This window comes from Typopeltis vanoorti, chromosome 17 (assembly GCF_054136105.1).
Source record: "Typopeltis vanoorti isolate ZY-2024b chromosome 17, IOZ_Tvanoo_1.0, whole genome shotgun sequence".
Lineage (NCBI taxonomy): Eukaryota > Metazoa > Arthropoda > Arachnida > Uropygi > Thelyphonidae > Typopeltis > Typopeltis vanoorti.
The window spans coordinates 101,720,001-101,744,841 of record NC_143565.1 but is presented as its reverse complement, the minus strand read 5'-3'; positions in this window follow the sequence as shown (position 1 = coordinate 101,744,841).

Below are 24,841 nucleotides of genomic sequence, written 5' to 3'. Positions count from 1 at the left end.
TGCTTCGATTTATTACTATGGATGAGACTCGGATTCACCATTAAACACCAGAATCCAAACAGCAGTGAAAACAGAGGACAGAAGCCGGTTGTTCAGCACCAAAGAAGACCAAGTCGGTTCCATCAGCAGGAAAGGTCATGGCATCGGTGTTTTGGGATGCTAAAGGCATTTTGTTTAGTAATTATCTTGAAGACGGTAAAACAATAACCGAGGAACATTATTTAGATCTTTTAACCAGACTAGAAGAAAAACATTCGTGAGAAAAGACCCGGTATGCAGAAGGAAAAATCATGTTTCATCAGGACAATGCACCTGACCACAAAGATGTTTTGGCAATGGGAAAATTAAAGGATCTGCACTATGAATTGTTGAAACATCCACCCCATCCCCCCGATTTGACTCTCTAGGACTTCTATCTCTTCTCCAAACTAAACAAAACTGGTTTATTTAATTATTAGCTTTGTATTATTCTACTGAATAGTCACCAGTTTAAAAATAAGAGAATAAATGGTCCTCATGGATCTGTGTCTAATATTGCTCCGTAAACAGCTTTTGGAAGAATAACATAACGAGTTTAGCAGCGGGACTAATTTAAACGGATTGCTAATTTAAAGTAACTCACGAGATTCATCCACTGTGGAATTCAGTATCGTTATTTAGCCAATTAAAATTGCTTAGAAGATATTTGTTACTGTGACAGCTTAGTTCTATCGATAATTACATTTTAGAAAATCTTAAGTGCTCGCTTTGAACACGCTCTATGGATAGAGACAATCAGATAACAATAAATTCACTATGTTGTTGTTGCTAAGCAACAATACTTGAACGCATGACTAAACTCATTGTTACCTATGTAATTCTGTCTTCTGCTTGGCATGTCGACTAGTTAACCTCACCTAATGTTCTCCTAAATAATATACTTCACGATGCAATGAACAATTAAGATAAAGGGATGCTGTAAAAGGCTAATAATATTCCATATTGAATGTATAATGATCTGTCAGCCGTTCTAAACAAGCCAAGTAGATGATCCTGTAGTTTTTTAAGGTGGAAATTAACTAAGAAAAAAGTGCAACTTAATCACTTATAATAGATATCTCAAATATTGACGATGGAAAACGAAAAAAAGGGGTAATGATCGCCTACATAAAAATGTCACTCACATGGGGATGGTGTAATAATAATGTCAAGAGGGATTAAGAAAAAGATTTACGTTATCGTATAAAGTGCTGGACAGAGGCGATAACAAAATGCTTAAGTTGTCTTTAAGAAGAAATTTCTGTTTTCGTTATTTCAATTGCCATTAAGAAGGTATTTCGAAATGGAATAAATTACAAAAAAAAAATTTGAAATTCAATTTATCGTTCTTTTTTTTTTTTTTTTTTTGAGAAATTTCTAGAATTTTTTCTCCTTTTGATATTTGACTTACATGACTTCCGGTAAAAATCTGTTTCTTAATTTATCGAGATCACTTTTATTTAAGTGGGATTCTTTCTCGCAATGCAATAAGTCACAATTGTTTTTCATCTCTCGTCTTAGATTGCCGTTTGTGTCAGATGTCATCTTTAATGTCTGCCGTAATCCTTCTCGCTAAAAGTTATTTTTGTTGTCTTCTCTGATGTCCGAAACATAGTTGAGAACATTCTTTATAATTAAGCAAATACGAATGTTTTTAATCCTATCTTACAAACGGTCCACACACCCCCTACGTTGACAAGTAATTAAGAGTTCGTCGAGTCTCATTCTAGTAGAGAACTTCCTCTTTTCTAAGCTTTTTATGACTTGTTCTTTCATTTCTTCTGTATTCCGCTTTTCATCTTCCTTTTCCCCCCTCTCATCATTTAGATCCTTTTCGTTGTGTTTCAAATTTTTATTTTTGCTATCTTTAATTCCAATTCATCTGTTTTCGTGTATTTCGTTTTTGTTTGTTTTTCTTTCCTTCACTTTTCTTATCTTGTAGTTTATAGCTGAGAAATCTACGTTCAGTGGAACAATTCTCTCTTTCTCTCTCTTTGTGTATATATATGCACCTTGTAGCAACTTGTTTAGGTAAAATTCATAAGCTCTGCATTACTTCTTCAACTTCGCATTGTCAGGTCTGGCTCCCACTGACGAGACCTCAATAAAGGTCGAAACCGGTCTGGGTAGTGGCCCCTTGCCTTTAATGCATAGCATCATACATCTCCGCAAGGAAATGTGCTTTACATTAAGGGAAAAACATTAAGGAAAGCGATCAGTGCTAAATCCCCCTTTACCATGAGTTGCCTAGACTTGCACTACGTGCAGGCGCAAACTTGAATTACTTGTTTGTTTGCTCACTTGGGAAATAGGATTAAAAACTAAGTTTATGTAAAATTACTTGGTATCTTGAATATATAATATACCCAAGTTAAAAAACTTTCTACACACACACACACACACACACACACACACACACACACACACACACACACACACACACACACACACACACACACACATATATATATATATGAGCCGAATTGATAAAAAAAAAGAAAGAAACTGGAAAAATTATCACGAGTAGCAATTCGAAGTTGAACCAATTTGGCAAAAGAAAACGAGTTATTCCCATAATAATAGGTGCTTTAGGTGCCATCCCCCAAACACTGAAAACACATCCAGGAGCACTCGAGTTAGATGGATTAAAAACTGGGAAGCTGCAAAAGGCCCCATTTGTCCGGCACAGCACTCATATTCCGAAGGTATTTCCACAATTCATAGACCCTTGCGTAGGGCTCGAATTAGTGGAATATAACCAACCTTTTATTTAAGACTGAGGAAGTACATCAAGCTTTGAAGAATATGTATGCTAACCTTCGTTTTCATTATTAAAAAAAAGCTATCACGCTAGCTATATATGGAAACAATAGTCATGTATTTTTCTTAAATTAGTCAATATTTAAAATGTAAATATGTAATGAATAAATTTCTACTTAATATTGCTAATTTGGTTTTTCAAAATTTCTATAGATTAACTAGAATTTATAAAGACACCATTTTATTTTTAGAAAATTAGTTATATATATTTTATCTTCAAAGTCCATCCCGTGTGGTCAACAATCACAGCCTCCATAACAAGCGGAAGAACATATGCCGAAGTTGCAAGACCAACCCAACAACAAGACTCCAAACCCAAATCAAATTGGTCTTGCTATGAGTGGTTTGTTGCATAGGAGAGATGCTTGCAGAACTCCAACAAACTCACCCAACACAAGAGACCAAGGACATCATTCTAAAACACACACAGATTTTATTCTCTGCAATCCTTAATGGATAAAATCAAAATAAAACCCAACTCTCTACAGATCGTCAGCTGGAATGCTAACGGACTACCCAACTACAGGAATTCGCGGCAGAAACCCAAGCAGACGTAGTAAATGAAGCACACTTGCGTCGATCTCACACGACAAGAATCAACAACTACACCTTGTACCGCACAGATAGAATCTATGTAAGAGGAGGAGGAACTGCCATCTTCATTAAAAGAAGTATAAAGCACAACGCAATCGCCACATCTCAAATAGAACACATGGAAACAACAGGAATTGAAATACACATGGAGAACACAAGCAGTGTCATGGTATTTGCAGCCTACAACCCCCCATCTGGACGAAATACTAAATGCAGGTAAAGCAGCAATCATAGCTGGAGATTTTAATGCCAAATATTCAACTCTTATACTACTTCGCGAAACATGGCAATAATAGGACCCACAGAGCCGACACACTACGGAGCAACCGGAAGTCCTGATGTACTTGATATAGTTATATTACAACTCCATCACAACCTGATCACAACCCCATCATATTGCAACTAGGCACCACACAAAATGTAACGGAAAATACCTCCACCTTTATAAACTGGAAACAACTTCCCTCAGCCTTCCAGGAAATTCTTGGCGCAGTACCACATATAATATCCACTGAAGACATAGAAAAAGCAGTAAAAACCTTTGAAAAGCACGTACTAACAGCTGTATCACAGGTGACACATACAACCAAATTCGCACCACCAAATAAACTCCCAGAGGATATAAAATGTCTTATCCTAGAGAAAAACAGGTTAAGAAGAAAATATCACAGAACACTGGATCCCGCAGATAAGCAGGCAGTTAACAGAGCTACAAACCAGGTTCGGTATGCCCTAAAGGATCACCGTAACGAACTCTGGAATAACAAAATACACCAATTAACCACAGAGGATCAATCATTGTGGAGAATGATGAGATCACTTCGTTCAAAACGTAACACGCTTCCCCCAATCCAAGGAGAAAATAGAGTCGCCTACAGTGACGAGGAAAAGGTAGAAGCATTTGCAGACAGATTAGAAAGACAATGCAATCCCAATTATACCAATTATGCAAAAATAGATTTAAGCTAAATAAGAAAAATCCACACCCAAGTGCGTACAATAACTAAAAACGCTTCCCTCCAATCCAACAACAAATCCGTGTCACCAACAGAAATATATGACATCATAAGAAAACTAAACAACAAAAAGGCTTCGGGTCCGGATTGTGTAAGGAACAAGGTGCTCAAGCTACTCCCACGCAAAGGGATTATACATCTGGTAGCCATCACCAATTATTTCCCAGAACGATGGAAGCTTGCAGATGTTCCAAACCTGGGGAAAATGCACAATTCCCACAGAACTATCGGCCTATCAACCTTCTATCATGTGTAGGCAAGATAGCCGAACGCGCTATACTAACACGGATTCAAGAAGCAACAGATAACAACCAAGTCATACATGACGAGCAATTCGGATTGCTGTATGACCCTCATTCTACGACCCTCCAAATTTACAGAATCATTGAATACATCACCCGAGGGTATGAACAGGCACCAACATTCTGGGGCGGTTTTCTTCGACGTAACACAAACATTTGATAGAATTTGGCATCATGGTTTAATTTGCGAGCTACACCAAGTAGGAATCCCAATACCCCTAGTTCTACTTATCAAATCACATCTGAGTAACGGAAAATTTTAAATAAAACTGAATGGAATCAGATCCACAGAAAGGAGAGTCATTGCAGGAGTCCCACAAGGCTCTCAGCTATCTCCCCTACTCTTCTCCATATACATGGCGGATCTCCCGAATTTATCCCCATCCATCACCGCTCTTAATGCCAACGACACAATTATCATAGCCAGATCCCTTCGTCCACATCTCGCAACAAACAAGCTACAGAGAGCAGTCAACGAATTAGAGGACTGGTACACCAAATGGCGCATTGCAATCAATCCAGGAAAAAGCTCTGCAGTACTTTTCACCAGACGTAAAGCAGAACCGAACACGAGCATACAAATGTTTGGAAAAACCATTCCTTGGCAAAACTCTACCAAATATCTAGGAGTTCATCTTAATAAACGCCTAAATTTCAAGACACACATAAATAGTATCTCCACCAAAGCAAGTCAGTCAATAGCTCAGCTGTATCCACTTTTGAATAGGAACAGCTTCCTAAACAAATAACAAAATCCTCCTCTATAAATCGGTAATAAGACCACAACTCACTTACGCATCACCAACTTGGGCACACACAGCTCAACGCAACATCAACAGATTACAGACGATCCAGACCATACGCCTAAGAATGGCATTTAATGCCCCTTGGTTCATGAGAAACCTCCAGTTACACCAGGAAGCCAACCCTCCAGATATCGAGACCTACATGACAGGCATTGCAGAAAAATTCTTCAGAGACGCAGATAATCATCCAAATCAGCTAATTCAACAGGCAGCAGACTACAATCCCTCAGATCATTTCAAACATAAAAAACCAAAATCGTCCATCGCAATATGAAGCTAATACAGCTTACAATGCTCACAATAAGCGGGTAATTTACCCACAATAATCTTCTCATACACAAGCTAAAATCAGATGAAGGGATAGAGAGTCAAGGACACGGTCCATCTCCCAAAGAAGTTCCGAGTTCCAAATCCCGTGTGGTTGCCTGGATAAGAATAGCACTAATGTAGCTCATGCATGTCGTACGAGGCGACAAAAATGGGTACCCAGGGCGGGCAATGGATGGCAATGCTGTAGCCAATTAAGTTGTAACTAAGCCTCGGCTATTGCGGTTACCCTCTTGCCATGATCAGAGCTTTAATAGCTCAATAACATCTATCCTTACACTGTCCTCTACAGACAACGGGGAATATTAAAAGCATTCTTGCTTTGCCCCTTTAAGCCAGTCCTTACAAGGACTTTTTTACATTTATACTGTTTAATAATTGGGTGTGTCATTCTTATTATGTCAAAGTTAATTATATTTCCATAAAATAAAACAGCACTAGTTGTACATCATCAGCCTTACGATCAGGAAGAATAACGTTAAAGATACCAAGCAATTTTATAAGCTAGGTTTTAATCTTTTTTCACAAGTAAGCAAACAAACAAGTGAGTCAAGTTTGCGCCTGAACGTAGTGCAAGTCTGAGGAAACTCGTGGTAAGGGTGGGGTAAGTTCCGATCACTTTCCTTAGTATTTTTCCCCAATGCAAAGCACATCCCCTTGAGGAGATGTATGATGCTATGCATTAAAGGCAAGGGCCACTACCCAGAACCGTTTAATAAAGTACGGAATATTACCTGAACGTGCGTAACATTTGTGTTGTTGCTACTGATTCGTAGTTGAATCTTTTTAGAGATGTGTCAGTATAAAGTATTACTTGATGGAAGTTTTTTCGCTTGCCTACGCTACCAATTATATATTTGGTTTAATTGTGTAAGCAAACAAAGTTTGCGCCTGAAGTATTTTCAGGATTGGAGCAACTCGTCCTGAAAGATACTTCAGGCGCAAATTTTGTTTGCTTTCACCTGGATAAAGAATTAAACCAAATATATAATTGTTAGCGTAGCCAAGTGTAAAAACTTCCATCAACTATCACTAATCCAGAGAATTTTAATAATAAAGTGTTGACACCTTTTCGCAACTGGTATAGATAAATATGACTTCTCCATTACTTTCACCTTAGTATCACTGCCTCTGGGTCTGGCTCACACCGAACCGGTTTTTACCTCAATAAAAGTCGAAACCTGTTCGGGTCTGGTTCCAAGAGGCTCTGCTTGCAGGTAGGTTTTTGCCTATCTCTGATTAGAGCCACCGCCGAGATTATGGCTCTGTCTGGTGTTGGGGCGAGCCTGCCACTGGGTAGAGCCAACGCTGAGACGTTCTTCGTTAACGGGGTGAGCCTGTCATTGAGGGGAACAACGCTGAGTTTTTGATTCTGCGGGTCACCCATTGATGGGTGATCCGAGGGATCTCACGAGTTTTTGGAGGGGTAACTTTGCACTTAAACAGGGAAACCGGTCTGGGTATTGACCCTTCCCTTAATGCAGAGTAGTACACATGTCCGCAAGGAGATGTGTTTTGCATTATGGGAGATACTAAGGCAAGTGATGAGAACTTATACCACCTTTACCGCGAGTTTTCCTGAAATTACTTCCGGTGCAAACTTTGTTTGCTTTCACTTGGATAAAGGATTAAACCAACTACATAATTAATGAGGTTACTTGATCGTGTAATTTAATGATGTATACAACCTGACTTACTTCTCTTCAGTGCAATAGAGATTATATATCTCAAGTATGTGGACAATTAGAAATATTCTTCACAACGAAAGGAAAGATTTATGCCGTAGAAGAAACATTAGAGAGCCGTAAAGATTAATCAATTTATTTAATTAATTTGGATACGAAAAGAGCAGAAAAATTTCGCTGAGGATTTTAAATAGGCATTAACGATTACAGAATAAGTATGTGAACATGAGCCTATTAGTAAATATGTCTAGAAGAAACGAAAAATGTTTAGCATCATACCTATTACACCATCTGATATTTAAACTCCACAATAGGCTTTTCAGGTTTTTAAGATGACAATAAAACAAACATAGACACACTCTTACCATTAGGGCATTTAAATAAGTAAAATCATGAGGATGTTGGTACGAAAATGATTTGTGATGAACATTAAGAGTGCGGCTTCACAATTCTCTATATTCAAATACACGCGGTTATAGAACGAACATAAGTTCGTAAGCCGATTCAAAATGATCGGACACTCCTTCTGTAGTTCATCAGCCTCTATCTTCATTTCTTCATCTCCTCTTTTTTTTATGTTTAATCTTGATATAAAAGTCGCTCTTCAACTTTTCAAGTACTTACCGTCTATTTTATTATTTCTGAGTTTTGTAGAAGTTTTCTTATTTATCTGTTTTGTGTATTTATATAGTTCATCTTTTCGTCTTTAGCAACCTTTACATTTATTTGTTACTATTCTTCTCTCTATTTTCAGATTTCTGTTTCCTACTCTTCGTATTTCCTTATTTTCCCAATCTTATTTTCTTCCTATTATTATTTTGTTTTATTTTTCCGTTCTATCACTACGCTTATATTATCTTTCTTTCTATGTTTTTTTTAAAGACAGCACCTTTTTATTTATATTCTTTCTCTCTTCTGTGTTGCTGCATTTCTTTGTTAGTATTCTTTTCGTTCTCTTAGTTTCAAATTTCTGTTTTCTTACTCTTTTGCATTCTATTATCGCGGTTCTCCAGTCTTATTTTCCCTGTTTTTATCTTTCTATCGCAATGCTTCTATTATACTTCTTTCTATCTTTCCTCACAAAAAACATTTTTCTATTCATATTCTCCGTGTGTGTGTGTGTTTCTATCTATCTGTCTATACTCGTCTTTCTCCATGAGTGTATGCGCGCGCATGTATTCATTTCCATGAACTAAGAATATCATCATATCCGTCCCCCCCCCCTCCCTCTCCTTCTCATTTGCAATAAGAACAAGAAAAGACGTGGGAGGTCGTAACTGAATTCATTGTCGACAGTTCGGATTAATATTTACGATCTATCTGCGAACAACGTAAATCACTTGGCCAAGTAAAAGTGTCAGTCTTGACTGGCTCTGATAACAGAGAGGTCATTAATATCCCTCCGGAGGTAGAAGCCACCGTTGGTGCAGATCTATCAGTGTAGCGGTCCCACGCCGGTCAATGCATCAACCTCTCCACAACCATCCAAAGCAGCAACAACAGACACTTGGCCTTCTGACCACCGAACACCAGAAAACGGGCCACTTCATCAACTCATGCATTCCACAGACACTGGACACACACGCCAGCTAGTATGTAAAGGACCTACGGAACACAGAAAAGACATACCGTACCGAAGTACACTGCAGAACAGTGTCACTTTTTCTCTAGGAAAAACGATCACAACGGTTTGATTGTAGATACTTCCAGTGTTTGCCACGAAACTGCCAACACTGGAAGATGCGTGCCGCAACATTCGCAAACACCTATTAGATTCGTGTTATTTAATATTTAAACTTCCTAAAAATTGTCCAATGGTCTAATATAGCTTAGAAATAATAATTTAACTTGTATTATAATTAAAATAAAATTGAAAGAATTTTAATTGTTTAAAATACTAATTATATGAAGAGCCAAAGGCTTCATTTCGGCGAAGTGAAATTATTTAAGTTAAGAGATATTAATCCCATATTGTTTCGTAGCCGAATAAGAAACTATATAAAGTTCGGCGAGTCCAAGCGTAACCAATTCCTGGATCAAATACCTGGATCCAGGTATTTGCTTGCGCTTGGACTCGCCGAACTTTATATAGTTTCTATATTCGGCGTGAAACTCTTTGAGTTTCATATTCGGCTATGAAACAATATTGGATGTAATATCCCTTAACTTAAATAATTGTTTAAAATATTTTGCCAAAATTAAAGGTGGATTGATTACAATACACCTTTAATTTGAAATCATAATATTATTATAAAGAAAGGCTTTATAATGGGTCCATTTTGAGTTAGACTTCTTTCAACTTCTGCAGGTTTTGGATCGAAATAAGTGTGCTATTTTATGAAACTGCATCCACGAAAAAAAAATTAATTTATAAGGAACAGCTTAGATATTTAGGAAGGAAAGAAACTTACCACTATATTAGTTTAATTATAATTATTTTTATTAGGTGGGTACGAAGTAGTTTCAGTCCACACTCCATCCCTGAAAGATTTCACAATCCATTGCCTTTAACTTAAAATGAAGTACTGAAAAATTAACCCCTCACCGCCTCCTAACATCTTTCTCAATATTTATTCTACTGATTCAATTTATTCAATGGAAAAATCAAAGCACAACTAGACTTGATTTATTTTTATTGTTCTACGTAAATGGTTGATAAATACGGCTATGATTTTGTTTTGAAATACAGTGAAAATGATGAGAAGCGAACATAAATTAAATTGGTTAAGTCTTTCTAGATGTAATCTTCCATGATGCATGTCCCAGTACTTAGAAAGGCCCTCAATGCTATCTACCATAATGTTTGTTGACACCTTTTAGGCTAATATACGAACTTCATTTCCATTACACTATCGTGAATAAATTATAACGCAATTTATGCCAAGCAAACAATAATGTGAAGATGGAATCAGATAAACTGCACGCTATCTGGCGTTGCAGGCGTGCTAATTGTAATGGAGCATGTGCCAAGAGTTCTAATTGTTGTAACGTCACTATGGCCTCTCAATTGATAACTCGATTAACCAAATTAAACCTGAAATAAGATATTTAACCTTTTAATTAATCAGTCTTTTCATTAATTATTCACACACAAATGAAGAACGTATACCAATTTCCTTATAGTGCGAAGACAATGGAATATTACAAGAGATAACTTAATTGCACCAAAGTGACCTATAGGATTGTAGTTTTGAATTACAAAGTTATTTTATTTCATAGCTGTTAAATTCATAATTGTATCCTATTAGTAACGTCTATTTGGACGTCATCTTTGTTATTATTAGTTATACAGAAAAGGGGATTATATATTATTAATTATATAGAAAAAAAGGGAAAAGGATTATCATATATATATATATATATATATATATATATATATATATATATATATATATATATATATATATATATATATATATCATATAATAAAATCATATAATTCGCTGTAAGTTACTTTTAATAAAAATCTTTTTTTATGTATATAAAAATTTGCTTTATGTTTGAGAAGGATGTCGTATTATGTCTACTGCCCTGATATATTTAAATAATTAATATATGTATTAGAAATAATAATTTAAGTTATATTATAATTAAAATAAAATTAAAATTATTTTAATTATTTAAAACATTTTGACAAAATTCTCATAATTACAATACACCTTTAATTTAAAGTCATAACATTATTATAAAGAAAGGCTTGAATCAGATTACCACTGTATGTGTGTATCTATTAATTATTTAGATATATCAGGGCAGTAGGCATAATACGACATCCTTCTCAAACATAAAAGAAAAATTTTATAGACATAAAAAAAGGTTTTTATTAAAAGTAACTTACAGCGAATTATATGATTTTATTCATATATTTGAGTTCAGTTTTTTATTATATTGTTGTAGTATAGTCCACGATTTTTTTACTTTGTCAATGTAAGTATATAAAGCGATGAAACTCGCTCCCGAAACAAACAGACAACGTCTTATTCGAAAAATCTTGATGCTACGAAACAAGTGATTGTCTCCCGTGACAGCTAGCTGTCGACACTGAGCACGGCTCTGATTACAGGTCCGTAAATTTCGGCACTGCCTGAGGAATGCAAGACGCCTTCGACACGTGCTAATACGTGCTCTCCCGAAAAAAACAGTTGGAACATGACAACAAAATTGACCAATGAGAGTTGTTTTTCATCTGGAAGACACGTCTTGTGTTACTATTTTAAGAGGGCTAAACGTAATAAAAAAGAAGGAAGAAAAAAGAAAAGTAATGTCGCTACATCTTACTAAATTCGAGTTGCCATAGCAACGAGGCTTGTCTATGAGGGATGATGTTTCAAACACTTCGATCACTAATCTAACTCCTGACACTATCGGGAATCAGTTTTTATGGCGGCGACAACAGATGGCGATTTCCATTGCAACAGACAGACATAATGGAACATCTTAGCGATCGTGTTCGTGCTAACATTTACCGCATTGTCTTCAGGGAATTGTCCTATAAAAGATATGCTGCCAAACGGAGAAGAAAACAATTATGTCGACTTATAGGATCATATTACTGCTTACATGCGCTAGGTGGGCCATCTTTTACTAATAAAAACTTTTCTTAATAACTGAAAAATCACGTATTCCTATTTGGGAGAAGTTATTATTATTAATTTTTTATTTTTTTTTTGCACGCGAATCCCATCGATGAAAGGCTTATAGTGCATTAGTATTTGTTTCTAAGGTGGACTGAGGAATTGATGATTCATAAACCTATTCTGGATACCAGACACAGAAACGTTTTTCAAATTAATGCAGGCCTCTAATAAGGCACAATGGTGGCACCACCTCGGTGAAGAAATTTATTTTTTATTTAAACTATATTGAAAACTATAATAAACTCAGAGTATGTAAATTTACAGTAATTTTTGATTACGCATACATTACTCAATTAAATCATTAAGAGCTAACACGCCTACAACACACGCACGCACGCACACGTTTATATGTATTTATGCATATACATAGTAAAACTAAAAGCTCGATTTATTTATATACACAATTAGTGAACTACAATACCAATAACTATTTCCTCATAGTATATTTATATTTATATGTACTTAATATACTAAACTAAACTATACATAACATCAATAACTCATTTATATAAATTACAACAATATTTATATAAAAATGGTGCGTTGCTAAATTCTCATTATATTCTAAAATAAATAATTATCTTTTTCTTAATTCTCCTCTACCTTTTACGATGTCGAGGTTTTTTTATTCTTACAACCGTCCCGAGGACAAGGTGGTTAGCCCTATTCCTCCCAGTGTCCTGTGTCTGTAGACGCGTGTGTTCAGGCGACCGGTTTGTCTGTTTTGGGTGACAAAAAATCCGAGTTTCCGGGTGAAAAAACTCCGGCTAACTCACCTTTAATCGAAAGAGACCACATAAAATTCATCATAGAAAAGACACGGAAAGACCCGGGTTCGATTTCTAGCGGGAATCGAACCCAGGTCTTTCCGACCAAAGAGCTTCCTCTATAACGAGTAAAGTACGTAGGCTCTATAAATAAAGATACAAGACTTATTAGCAGTACGGTTGACAGGGTGTAGCATAGAGGTAGCCTGCCTCACCGCGTGGCTTAATAAGGGCGCTCGTTCAGCCATATTGCGGTAGGCCAGTCGCTACAGCGTAGCAAGTGCGGAAAGAAGTTTTTCCAAGCTTAAACTGATTAAAAATTATTTGCGAACAGCAATGGCCCAAGAAAGATTGGTTGGTCTAGCAACTACACGTATATCGATAGAGGCGGACGTAGCTTATAATTTAAATTTAGAAGAGCTTATAAAGTTTTATTGTGCGATATACCCGTAGAGCAAACATTTAATTCATATTATTTTGTAATCGTTTTGCATTAATGTTTCTCTTGTAATAAAAACAAAATAGCAATCGGAGATTTTTCTTATATTTTTGTCTTATAATTCATCAGGGGCGATATTTAATTGTTTTCCCTAGGACGCGACCTAATCTGGCGACGGCCCTACTTAGAACTTTTGTATTATATGTTACAAGCCACTTTATTGTAAATGTCACTCAGTAGCGAGATAGAATAAGTATAAACTGGCTGTAATATTAAGATATATCTGAGATATTGATAAAATTTGAATGTTTGTGTTTAAGAATGCTTGTGTACTGTGGAATTAAATATATAATAGCAGTGAAAAAAGCTTACATCCTTTGGTGGGACACACACACACACACACACACACACACACACACACACACACACACACACACACACACACACACACACACACACACACACACACGCGCGCGCGCGCGCACGAACACATACACACACACAGAGAGAGAGAGAGAGAGAGAGAGAGAGAGAACATCTCCTAGGTGAACCCAGTGCATCCTATTTGATTTTCCAAAGGTGTTGTGTTCCCTCACTTTATACATAGGAATACTTAACTAGCTGTTAATAGGATACCGCGAAAGTGATCTTCGTCGTAGAAAATGGCAAGTGATGCATAATTGGAAAATCGATAGAGAACGTACTAATGGAGGGATTCTCCAGAGATCTTCATTGATTCTTCAACGGCCACATCAATGATTTATGAAAAGATAGGAACAGATACCAGTCGTGATTGCCACAGGCAGCACCATCCTTTCCAGGAGTGTAAACAAGATTATAAATTATAGTCCGCATGGATTATAGAAGGTTGTCCTGAATTAATGATAGGAGAATTCTAATAGTAAAGGAATACAATACGAAACTGTACGCAACTTCCTCAGGCTCTCGTAACAAAATTATTTTATATGAAAGAGCAAGCAGGAATAACTTTTTTTAAAGTTACGTATTCTTTCGGATATTATATATATAAAATATGCGAAAGTTTTCTAAATAATTTTTTTGTTTTTGGAAGAAAACATGCGTTCTAAATCTTGAAAACACCCAATTTTCGAATTATGCGTGGGGGATTGTAAAGGTTTAATAAATATTTAAAATATTGAGTAAGAATCGGATAATAATAATGTATTATCTGTATTTAATAGAACAATTGTATTGTTTACCCGAATATTCTTACCTTTATTTTTTTTCTTTGATTTCTATGCCCGCAATTTCACTTCAGGGGATTTGTGAGTTATTTAGAAGCGGATCGCTGTCCAGAAGGGTTTACCGGAAACATACAAGAACTAGGCTTAGTCGTATAAGAAATTGCACGGTGGACGTCCGTATTTCAATTATTATGGAAGGCATGCTAATCCACGTCTAGGTCAACCTTCCTTTTGAACCAAAGTGCGGTGCTTCTGAACTCTCTCTACTGCATGCAAAAACGGGTGGCGGATGACATGAGAACTGACCCCATTGGTTATTTAAACCATATGATGTTTGCACATAATGTGAGACATTCTGGGAATGTGTAAAACACTGCGTTAATTCCTCGCTAGTCACCCCCACACAAGCTGCACCATTTCTCCAGAAAGAACACTGGTCTAGAACGACGTACTGATGGCAAAACACTATGGCCCTATCGAGTTATATTAGATGTCTCGTTGTTTAATGTTAAATGGTAAATATTTAATTATGAAAATTTGCTACAGTTTTATGCTAAAACGTAGGATATAATCATTAAGTATCAAAATTTGAACTGAAAAATTAGTTCGTAAAAACTAATTAAAATACTTACGTGTATAGCTTCCGAGTCGTGCAGAGAAACATCCTTTACATCTGTATTGAACAATTCTTTAATTATTAACAATAATAACAGCTCTGTTTAAATGCATTAAAATAGGTTTTATGGAGTCTAAATTTGGTTTAAATGTTTCAAATAGTTTAGTTTATTGGGTTGGGGTGTGTTTACAGTAATCAGATGATTACTGAAGATGGATCGAATAGACAATAGTCTGACAACATATGCGATAGTCTTAACACAAACACCAGAGAAGCGAGCATTGCATTAAGCTTATTTGAGGATGATACTGAGTGGCAGCTGCTTAGTGGAGTTGATACAATGGGTCAACAATGAATGTTCGTATGGGATGAAGAATCCACGCACGTGAATGCATATAAGTATTTATTTCTTATAAGTGAAACAACGAAGTCACCATGATAAACATATTAAATATTTCATAAGGTATAGTAATTTATGCGCATGTCTGTATTTTGTATTTAGCTCCTCTGTACAATTTTCATTTCTATTAAGATTTTATTCTTCTGTGGAATGCAGTCTTATCGGGTGCTTTGTTATAATTAATTTGTGGATCTCAACATAACCATGTAACAAATTAGTTTGTGGTTATCAACAGTGTTATAGCAAATTATTGTGATATACACTGCTTAATTAAAATGGAAATTTTAATATATTTTTATAGTAAATTACCACATTAACTGTATAGAAATAATTTATTATTTCCCAATTTATTATCTTCATTACATTTAAAATGTAAACTTTCAAAATAACAAACTTTATTTTAATTCAATTCAAACCGTACCGTTCAAAAAGTGAGATTAGTATTCATGTAAACTTAACTTTAAAAAATAATATAGAAATATATATAATTTATTATAATTGAGTAACATCATTAAAACATTTTAGTATTTAAAAGTTATTTTTAAAAATTATTCAAACACCTTTATATATTATATAAAATTTTATTATAATAATCTGGTTACTGTGTTGAACATGAATTTAATAATTCAAAAATAATTTTAAAATATTATTATATTATTATATATTATATACAATTTTATATAATAATGTGGATGGTGCTTAGAACAGGCGTTCCCAACCCTATGCCTGCGGGCACCATGGCGCCCGCTAACCAATTTGTGTGTGCTCGCTGCTGCTCAACCGTGTGCCGTATAGTTTGAAATAATTGTGTGCACATCACGCAACATTTCATGGCATGCTATATGACGCATGCGCTAATGACACATGACGAGTATTAAACGCATACAATGTAAAGTAGACGCGCATTCGAAGTTGTTGCTAGTTGTATGCGCATAATTTTAACGGTGTCTTGTACTTAAATTTTTGAAATATTACTCCCAAAATGAGTGAATCATTTTATATCATTAAAATCATTTTAAAGATCACACTAACTTACATATATATATATTTAAATTTTTATGTAATGTAAACTTTTAAGTAATAAAACATTTCATTATAATGTAAACTTTGTACGTATTCATTTAACAAAAGAATTCAAAAAAATTCTTGAAAAAATAGATGGTGCCCATCGCCCTATCGGTATTTTAGAATGTGCTCTAGGAAACACAAAGTTGGGAACCCCTGCTTTAGAACATGAATTTAATAATTTAAAATTATTATATAAAATTTTTATTTATATAATATAATAATATGGAGAGCATGAATTTCATTATTTAAAAATATAAATCTAATAAATTATATTTTCTTATTTAATGATATCGACTTCAATACGGATGAAGTACTGTATATCGCTCCCCGTTCACTTCGTATCTATCATACGCACTGAGTGGTCATATTATTAGGAACACCTCTGCACTGAGGACAACAGACTGTTTCTTAATAATGTGAGTCGTGTCTGCAGTTTGCTATATAAATCAGATCTCCCACAGTTCTGTTTTTTCGTTTGTTTGATGTATATAAAACGTCTCAGTAGATGTATCTGAAGAAACGTCTAAAATGTCTACTCATTTGGGCTTTTTTTACGCATAGCAGTGTTTAGAGTGTACTAGGAGTAGTTTAATAAACAGACAGCTTCAAGCTGAAACAGCGTATTGAATCACTAGTTCGACAAGATTGTGAAATGTGACAGGATACTGTCACAACCAGACAAAACACAGCTAAGTACAACAGTGGTGGTGGTCAGAACATCATCTGGGAGTGCACAGTTCGTCGCACGCTGTCGTGGATGGAGTAAAAGAACAAACGTCCATCCGGCGTCTTAATGTGGCGAGCTAAGAACAGGAAGATGCTGCTTCAGTGCGCACGTGATAACTAACATTGGACAGCAGACAACTAGAAAAATGTCTCCTGGTTTGACAGGTCCTGCTTAGTATTATATAATGCTGATGGTAGCAACAGCATTCTTGCCAAGTAACAACAGCTCAGGCTGGTGCAGGGGGGGGTGAGTAATGGTATAAGGGATATTTTTTGGTAAACGTTAGGTTGCCGTGATATTAGCTTAATGCCACCCGAATGCCACAGCCTATGTTAACATCACCTGATCATATTTACCCATTCATGGCTGCAACTTATCCATTGTTAAAATGGTGCTTCCAACAAGACAGTGTGCCGGGTCACAAAGCAAGTAGTGTGTGGAAGTGGCCCGAGGAACATGACCGTGGATTTCCTTTATATATCAATGGCCAGCTCAGTACCTCAAACCTGAACCCAAGAGGGCATCTCTGGAATGAGGTGGAACGAGCAGTTGGCAGCATCAGCATGCCACTATTTAATCTGCAATTAGGAGATCCTGTTCTTAATAAAGTGGCCACGCAGTGTACTTCGTTCGAAGCGGTTCTGTTTTCTCTAAATACTGCGTGGTAAAATTATTTCTCTGAACTTCAAGTTCCACAAATGAAAGTTGCTTCTAAAGTTAGTGAAGATGTTGCTAGCGTAAGAGAACAGGATACATTCTCAAGAGTTCAATATTATAAACACCATTCGTGAAGAAGCATGCAAAAAAGACACTCACCAAATAAATTTAAAAAATTACCGATCTGTAATCTGCTATAGTAACCGCAGCCTATCTCTACCTGCTCGACATAAACAAACATCTCACTGTTAAAAGCTGTTCCACACATCAGCACATTTAACAATTATGTTAAATGTGCTGATGTCATCTGTCTCTCCATCGGTTTCATTGTCAGCTGACGACTGCGGTACATTTCTCTCTATCGGCATTTTTCCTTGCACTTGTGCCAAGCTGATACTTTCTATTACCAAGGAATTATCCCGAAGATCTGGGAGTGACATCGTAAGTTAAAAGAAACGAGCGAATGCAATGATTTGAATGAGACTATTCGTGTAAAAAAGAGCGCACTTAGCCAAAGGAATTGTGTTGCAAGTGCTGTTAAGCGACCATAATGCAAGCATAAAGAAGTACTCCGAGGATCGCTACACACTTTATTTAACCACCCCAACGAGATTGCGAAACTGTTCGAGCATCGATATTTCTCTCTCTCTCTCTCTCTCTCCTTATTTCTCTTTATAGAATGTAGGTCGTCGTTATTACACATCTCGGCTTTATTTTCTTTCCTCTAACCTCATCACACCAAGCGTAAGTAACAAAACAAGGTCTGTTTAGATCATTTTCGGAGTGCTTACGAGTGGGAAGTGGTCGGCTCAGGAAATGATACCTCTTGTCGCAGGATTTATCCCATAACCATTCTCTAGATAGATGCATTAAGCCGTCAGGAGGCGCCAGAGTAGCTAGTTTAAAACCCATTAAACGTTCATCAGGGAAAAGCTAAACAGCCCTTGTACACGACCAGCGATTTTAGGGAATACGTCTTTTGTTTTGTCTGCCTAAATATTAATTGCGCATGCTCACGCCCACAACAGATTTCGATGCGGTAAGTGCAGGAAAAAAATCGCAATGAACTGATGTTCATCAAAATGTTCTTGTAATGAAAATGATAGAAAGAATTTTAACATTTTAAGCAACCTTAAAATGCACCAATGAAAAAGTAAATAATTAGCTCCCGACATTGGTCCTTTTCTATTAATGAAGTTCTGAGCAAGTTATGAAAAGTCAACGTGGCTCACGAGTGTAGATATTTTATTATTCTTTACTAATTATTTATTTATAATTAAGCATAATTCCCTTGTTATGCTTAGGTTTTCATAATGAAAACTGTCCACACAAGACACTGATCTGTTATGCATTTTTTTTAGCCTTTAGTGGTGTGGGGGATCGATATAGACACGCGTTCGAATCCTGCCTATGAGGTACTGAACGCGGACGTTTCCTCTAGGAACCTCGCTTTTCGTTTCTGAAAGCAGACAAACTGGCTTCTTGAGCACACACACATGTAGACGTATAAATAATTGATGACAGGGGAACCAACAAGGAGTGGTGTACTTTCTAAGGGACGGATGAGTTAAAAAATATTAAAAACTACTTATTTGTGCACCTTTTAAAAACATAAAAAGATTTATCTTTGAAACTGTTGAGCTATTCAGTTCTCTTTCATTTCATTTTTATATTATGTGCCTCATCATTATATTAGAGATGCCAAGTGATACTTTTAATATTTATTTATTTAAATTAACTATTAATTTAAGTAATTAAAAATAGGGCCTCCGTAGCTCAGTATAGACGAAGCTCTGGTCGGAAAAACCTGGGTTCGATTCCCGTCAATGACGGGAGGAACCTTTATCTGGTCTCTTTCGACTAAAGGCGAGTTAGCCGGTCTCATACGGAGGAAGAGAGTTTTGTCACTCGGATTTTCCGTCCCCCAGAACAGGCAAACCGGCACCTGGAACGCACACATCTACAGACATAGGACACCTCCGGGAAAAATGAGTAACCAACCTATTCTGTAGGATTTCGGTTCCGAATGCCTACACGGTAAAATGTGTAGGTCACCGCGTGAGCGTAAATTTGAATAGAAATTAAACATAATAAATAACATGAAAGTCTTGATATTTTCCAGAGATTTATCTATTCATCACGTATGGATAGTTTTTAGTGAGTGAGTTGACTTGACACTAGTACGAGCATTGCCCTATAGACGTCATTATCATACTTATGAACTAAATAACTTGATTATGTGTTTGCTATCTCTTTATTTAATGCCTTCAGCCAATGAAACCTTTTTTAGTCGAGACCCGTATGTAATATTCCCAACTGAGCTTTTTGATGATAAGTTCCATTCAATTTCGTTTCTGATCGAGTCTCAATCTGTTCTGCAATAGTGAACTTTCCACCGACACATGTACACACGTGCGATTGGTGTTGACGTAAAAACCTTTTGAATGTGTGGAGGGGAGAGAGTAGAAAGGGGAGGAGGACGCGCCATTAATAGTACAGACGTAAGAAATATGTCTGTCTGGTCGTAAATTAAAGAAAGTTGGGAAACTAATTACTGAGGTTGTCAGCTTATAATGTGGATTAATCCCACGCTACCCTAATTAACCGGTTATAAACGACTCTAATTAGTGATCTCCGAGTTTTCGGTCTACACTGTGACAGCAGAAGTAATACGCTTTTCGCTCTTTTATCACCTTAACTCGGTTTAATTTACTCTTTCTTTCTGCTGTCTTCACTCAGGCTTATAGGAAGCAATTTTGTTCTTTCTCAGATACACCTGTTTCATATTTATTTCTTCTCCACGATCTTTGTTCGCCCACTTCCAGGTAGGCTTTAATGGGCCTACCATGTGCAGGCAGTTTGAGTTTTCATAAATTCATGCTGCAAGCTGAGGCATTAGGTGATAATAATAACGAAGCACTGATCATGGCAGGAGGGTAACAGCAATAGCCGAGCCTCAGTTAGAACTTCTTTTCTTTGGCTACAGCATTGCCATCCATTACCCTCCAAGGGTATTGGATTGAATGAATCAATCACCACATAATGAAGCTATTAATTAATTAATGCTCTGAACATGGTAGGAGGGTAACAGCAATAGCCAAGCCTCAGTTAGAACTTCATTGGCTACAGCATTGCCATCCATTACCCTCCAAGGGTATTGGATTGAATGCCACATAATGAATCTGCACAGTCTGTTAAGTCTATAAATTGCATGCATTCTTTTTTAAGGTGTATGTTTTTCAGAACACAAAAATCCTAATAATCTTAGTATTTCCATAGTATAAGCATTCAATGACTCATTTCCATTTCTAATATTCAAGATTATATTCATAAATTTCTATTTTTCTCTCTTTTTATGTGTTTGAGTCTGCTTTTTGAATGGAGATACCTGAGTTCATATAGAAGTGGAATGGGAGAAATTTTCTAGGGTTAAATTACGCAGTTTGAATGGTGGAAATGAAGTCCGAGAACACAGAAATAGAGTGTGTGCAGTCCAGTGGCATTGCATTATTGGCCATTTGTTTGAAAGAAGTGGGTTCGAGTCCTGTCCAAGATAGTAGGAAGAATTCTTAAGTGAAGCTAGATTAGCAGGTGTCATCAGAAATCTCAATGTTTTTCTTCACAGCAGTTTCGGTTTTTCATCTCAAGAAAAAAAAAACGCCTTTGTGGCCTCAATTGCTTTGATTATAATTACAACCAAACAATCAAATACATTCGCGCTTCAGTTTTATTTCCTTAACAACCGTAAACAATGTGAACGTGGATTTCTCCGCGTGCTTCAATTTTTATATCATTTTTCATCCATAACGAGATGTAATTCATGACAGAATTACATGTTGTGTGAAATTATAGTAATGAAAATTAAAGAAACAGAAAGAAATCGAATATTTTCGATAAAACATATTGTAATAATTATTCTCTCTGTAAATTAACATTTCTTTTTTCAGTCCATTTTTTAATATACAAATGAATTAAATTAAAAACTTTAATTAAAAATAAAAAACACAGCGCTAGTTTTCCATTGCTGTATATATTTTTTAAAACCAATCTTAAAAGCGGGAAAAAAAATCTTCAGATATTGAAAAGAATGTCAAAATTTCAGTCGAGATTAAAATAAAAATAAAATAAAAGAACGAATTCTTAAATTTCCAACTAATAACTCGCCCGGTGTTGCTGATATTTCCTCTTCTGGTGATTAACTCAACTTATTTTTCTACCATTGTTTCCCGGACAGCCAAGAAATGTGTGCTAAATTAAAATCTAAGAGTCCTATCATAAGAAAAATCAGAAAAAAAAAAAAAAAAAAACGGAGGCATAATTTATCTTCTGCAGCTTTTTCCCAAAAATTCCCATAATTCAGTGCGTATCCAAAAAGAAAAAGCAAAGTCATAAATCTAGCGGGAAACACAAGGACCAGCAGACATTCCATCCAAAGAACGCAATCGTATATACCAGAACAGCCTCCACCCCCCCCTCTTAACCATAAATCCTGACCCCTTAACAAAGAAGACATAGTTGAGTTGTACGGATCGCCGTAACAGCCTCCTTTCATTCATACGGAGAAGTAGCGGAGGTGGACAGCATGCAAGTAAACTCCGTAGGCCGTTTCGTGGCATATGAATCAACTCAGCCCGTTTATTTCGTACGGCAGAGAACGCAGGATGTATCGTTAGAGAGAGTAGAAGAGACAGAAAAATTTACGACCAGAATAACCTAGAAATTCTGGAGGCTCTCCTCACATATGCTGGGGTGCGGTACTCGTCGGGAAGGCTTTTGTTATTTCCCCCCGAACATGCTTTAATATATCGCTGGCGTTACAGTGCTTCGGCGCTATCGAAACTACCCAGCGGACCTATAACAACACTGATGTTCTAATAGCTAGGGAGATATATTTCTTCCCGAAAAGGAAATAGTGATACATGCAAAGATATTCTCCGCGTGGAACTTGAAAGTGTCAATCGTCTAATAAAACACAAAGTCCATTGAGATATTTCTGAAGAACAGCAAACTCTACTTTGTAATGATAATATCTACTTACGTTTATGCAATTGGTTAATTATTATTGTAAATAATGAACCTCAATTATAATGCTCATTATAATGATCTTTTCATTCTTATATGAATACATAATAAAGCAAGGCCAAATAAGGCAAACTGTTCAGGTGTGCACCAAAAGATAAACCTTCTAGACCCTTTTATCCCCAAAGTAAGAATCTACTTGCCTTCACAATTGACTTTTCTTCATCGTGACAAACGAACATTTTTCTCCTGGCCTGCTAGAGGAGAGACGCTGAGATGATGATGAGAGTCAACCGCCACCATGTTGTGTTCCTAACCCTAACCAGTATTTATTTGTAGTTGCTCATGTGTGCTCTGCATTTAATTTGCAGGGTTTAAAATCCAAGTTTATTCCTTGAGAAAACCCTAGTTGACTACAACAAAGATCGACTGGCTGAAAAAAGAAAAAAACTTTTAAATGGTCTTCTAGTCGATGTTAGAATCGAACATAGAAGTTTTTTTTTTTTTTACTTTTCTTTCTGAAGTTCCAAAGTCATTGATGGTACCACGAGGCAAGACAACGTCCTCTAAAAGGGTATCAACAACTTACTTGCAGTTCAATTTGTTTGTGATAAGGGTGAGATTTAAAAAAGAATTGCAAATAATTTCGATTATTCAGGAACTACACATTTCTTTAGTTCAATTTCGATATTGAGACCATATATTTCTTAATATACAGGTTTAAGAAAATAAACAATATAAACTTGTTATATGTATAGTAACATTCGGTCTCAGTACCAAAAATTAACCTAAGAATTGCTAAACCACAAAAACCTCCGTAATCAATTACAAATTGTATTTCGTTGTGGTAAAGATTTCGTAGCAACTTATGGTATCGACTTCACTTCTGACCTGCGGCGATTTGTTATCATTCGGTCATTCAGTGCGTTGTGGTTAGAAAGGATGGGTAAAGAGATGTAAAGTTCTCTTCACTGTTCTCGGGGTTCCGTTGCCATGGTTACTAAGCTTAGTAACCATGGTTACTAAGTCTAACCTACAGTTATGGCCGAAGGCAAACTGTTTAGGTGTGCACAAAATCAAGAAACGGTTATGACCTGAGTTATAAACTGCCCTTCAGCTAAAGATTTTTTTTTTTTTTTTTACAAATGTGCGTAGCATTGGTCAGTATCGAGTCCAAAAACCCTGCACTTACTTCCTGGAGAAATTCAGTTAAAACAGCAAAACATTTTTTTACTAAAATAAAAGATCCAAAAGGCTTCAATACAGCCTATAAGCCAATAATGGGCTATAAACTCTCTATATAGGGCTTTATATAAGACCATTGTGGAGCATTACAGATATGGAGGTAATTTTAGACAGTTGGGCCCCAGTATATAGTTATATATTGTTTTAAATTTTGTGACACAGGTGTGAAACCTTTAAAATCGTGCTCCGCAATTTATGGACAACACTATCAACTTTTAGTTCAATTTCAAATATGAAGAAGAATTCTTTATATTTATTGCCAACATATATTGCTTCTTACAACAGGAGGGTTTTTTGATTGTTGAAAAAGCAGACGTCCAATGGATTGTTAGTGAAAACAATGGATTGTTGCTTAATTATGCGTCCATTGTTGAAAACTGCTGTCTCAGTATGTATCAATGAATATTTTATAATTGCTTACCGGCTGATTTGGCTATGCTTATTATCGTAATTTCGTTCAATTACTGTTGGATAACAAACAATTACTTGAAAT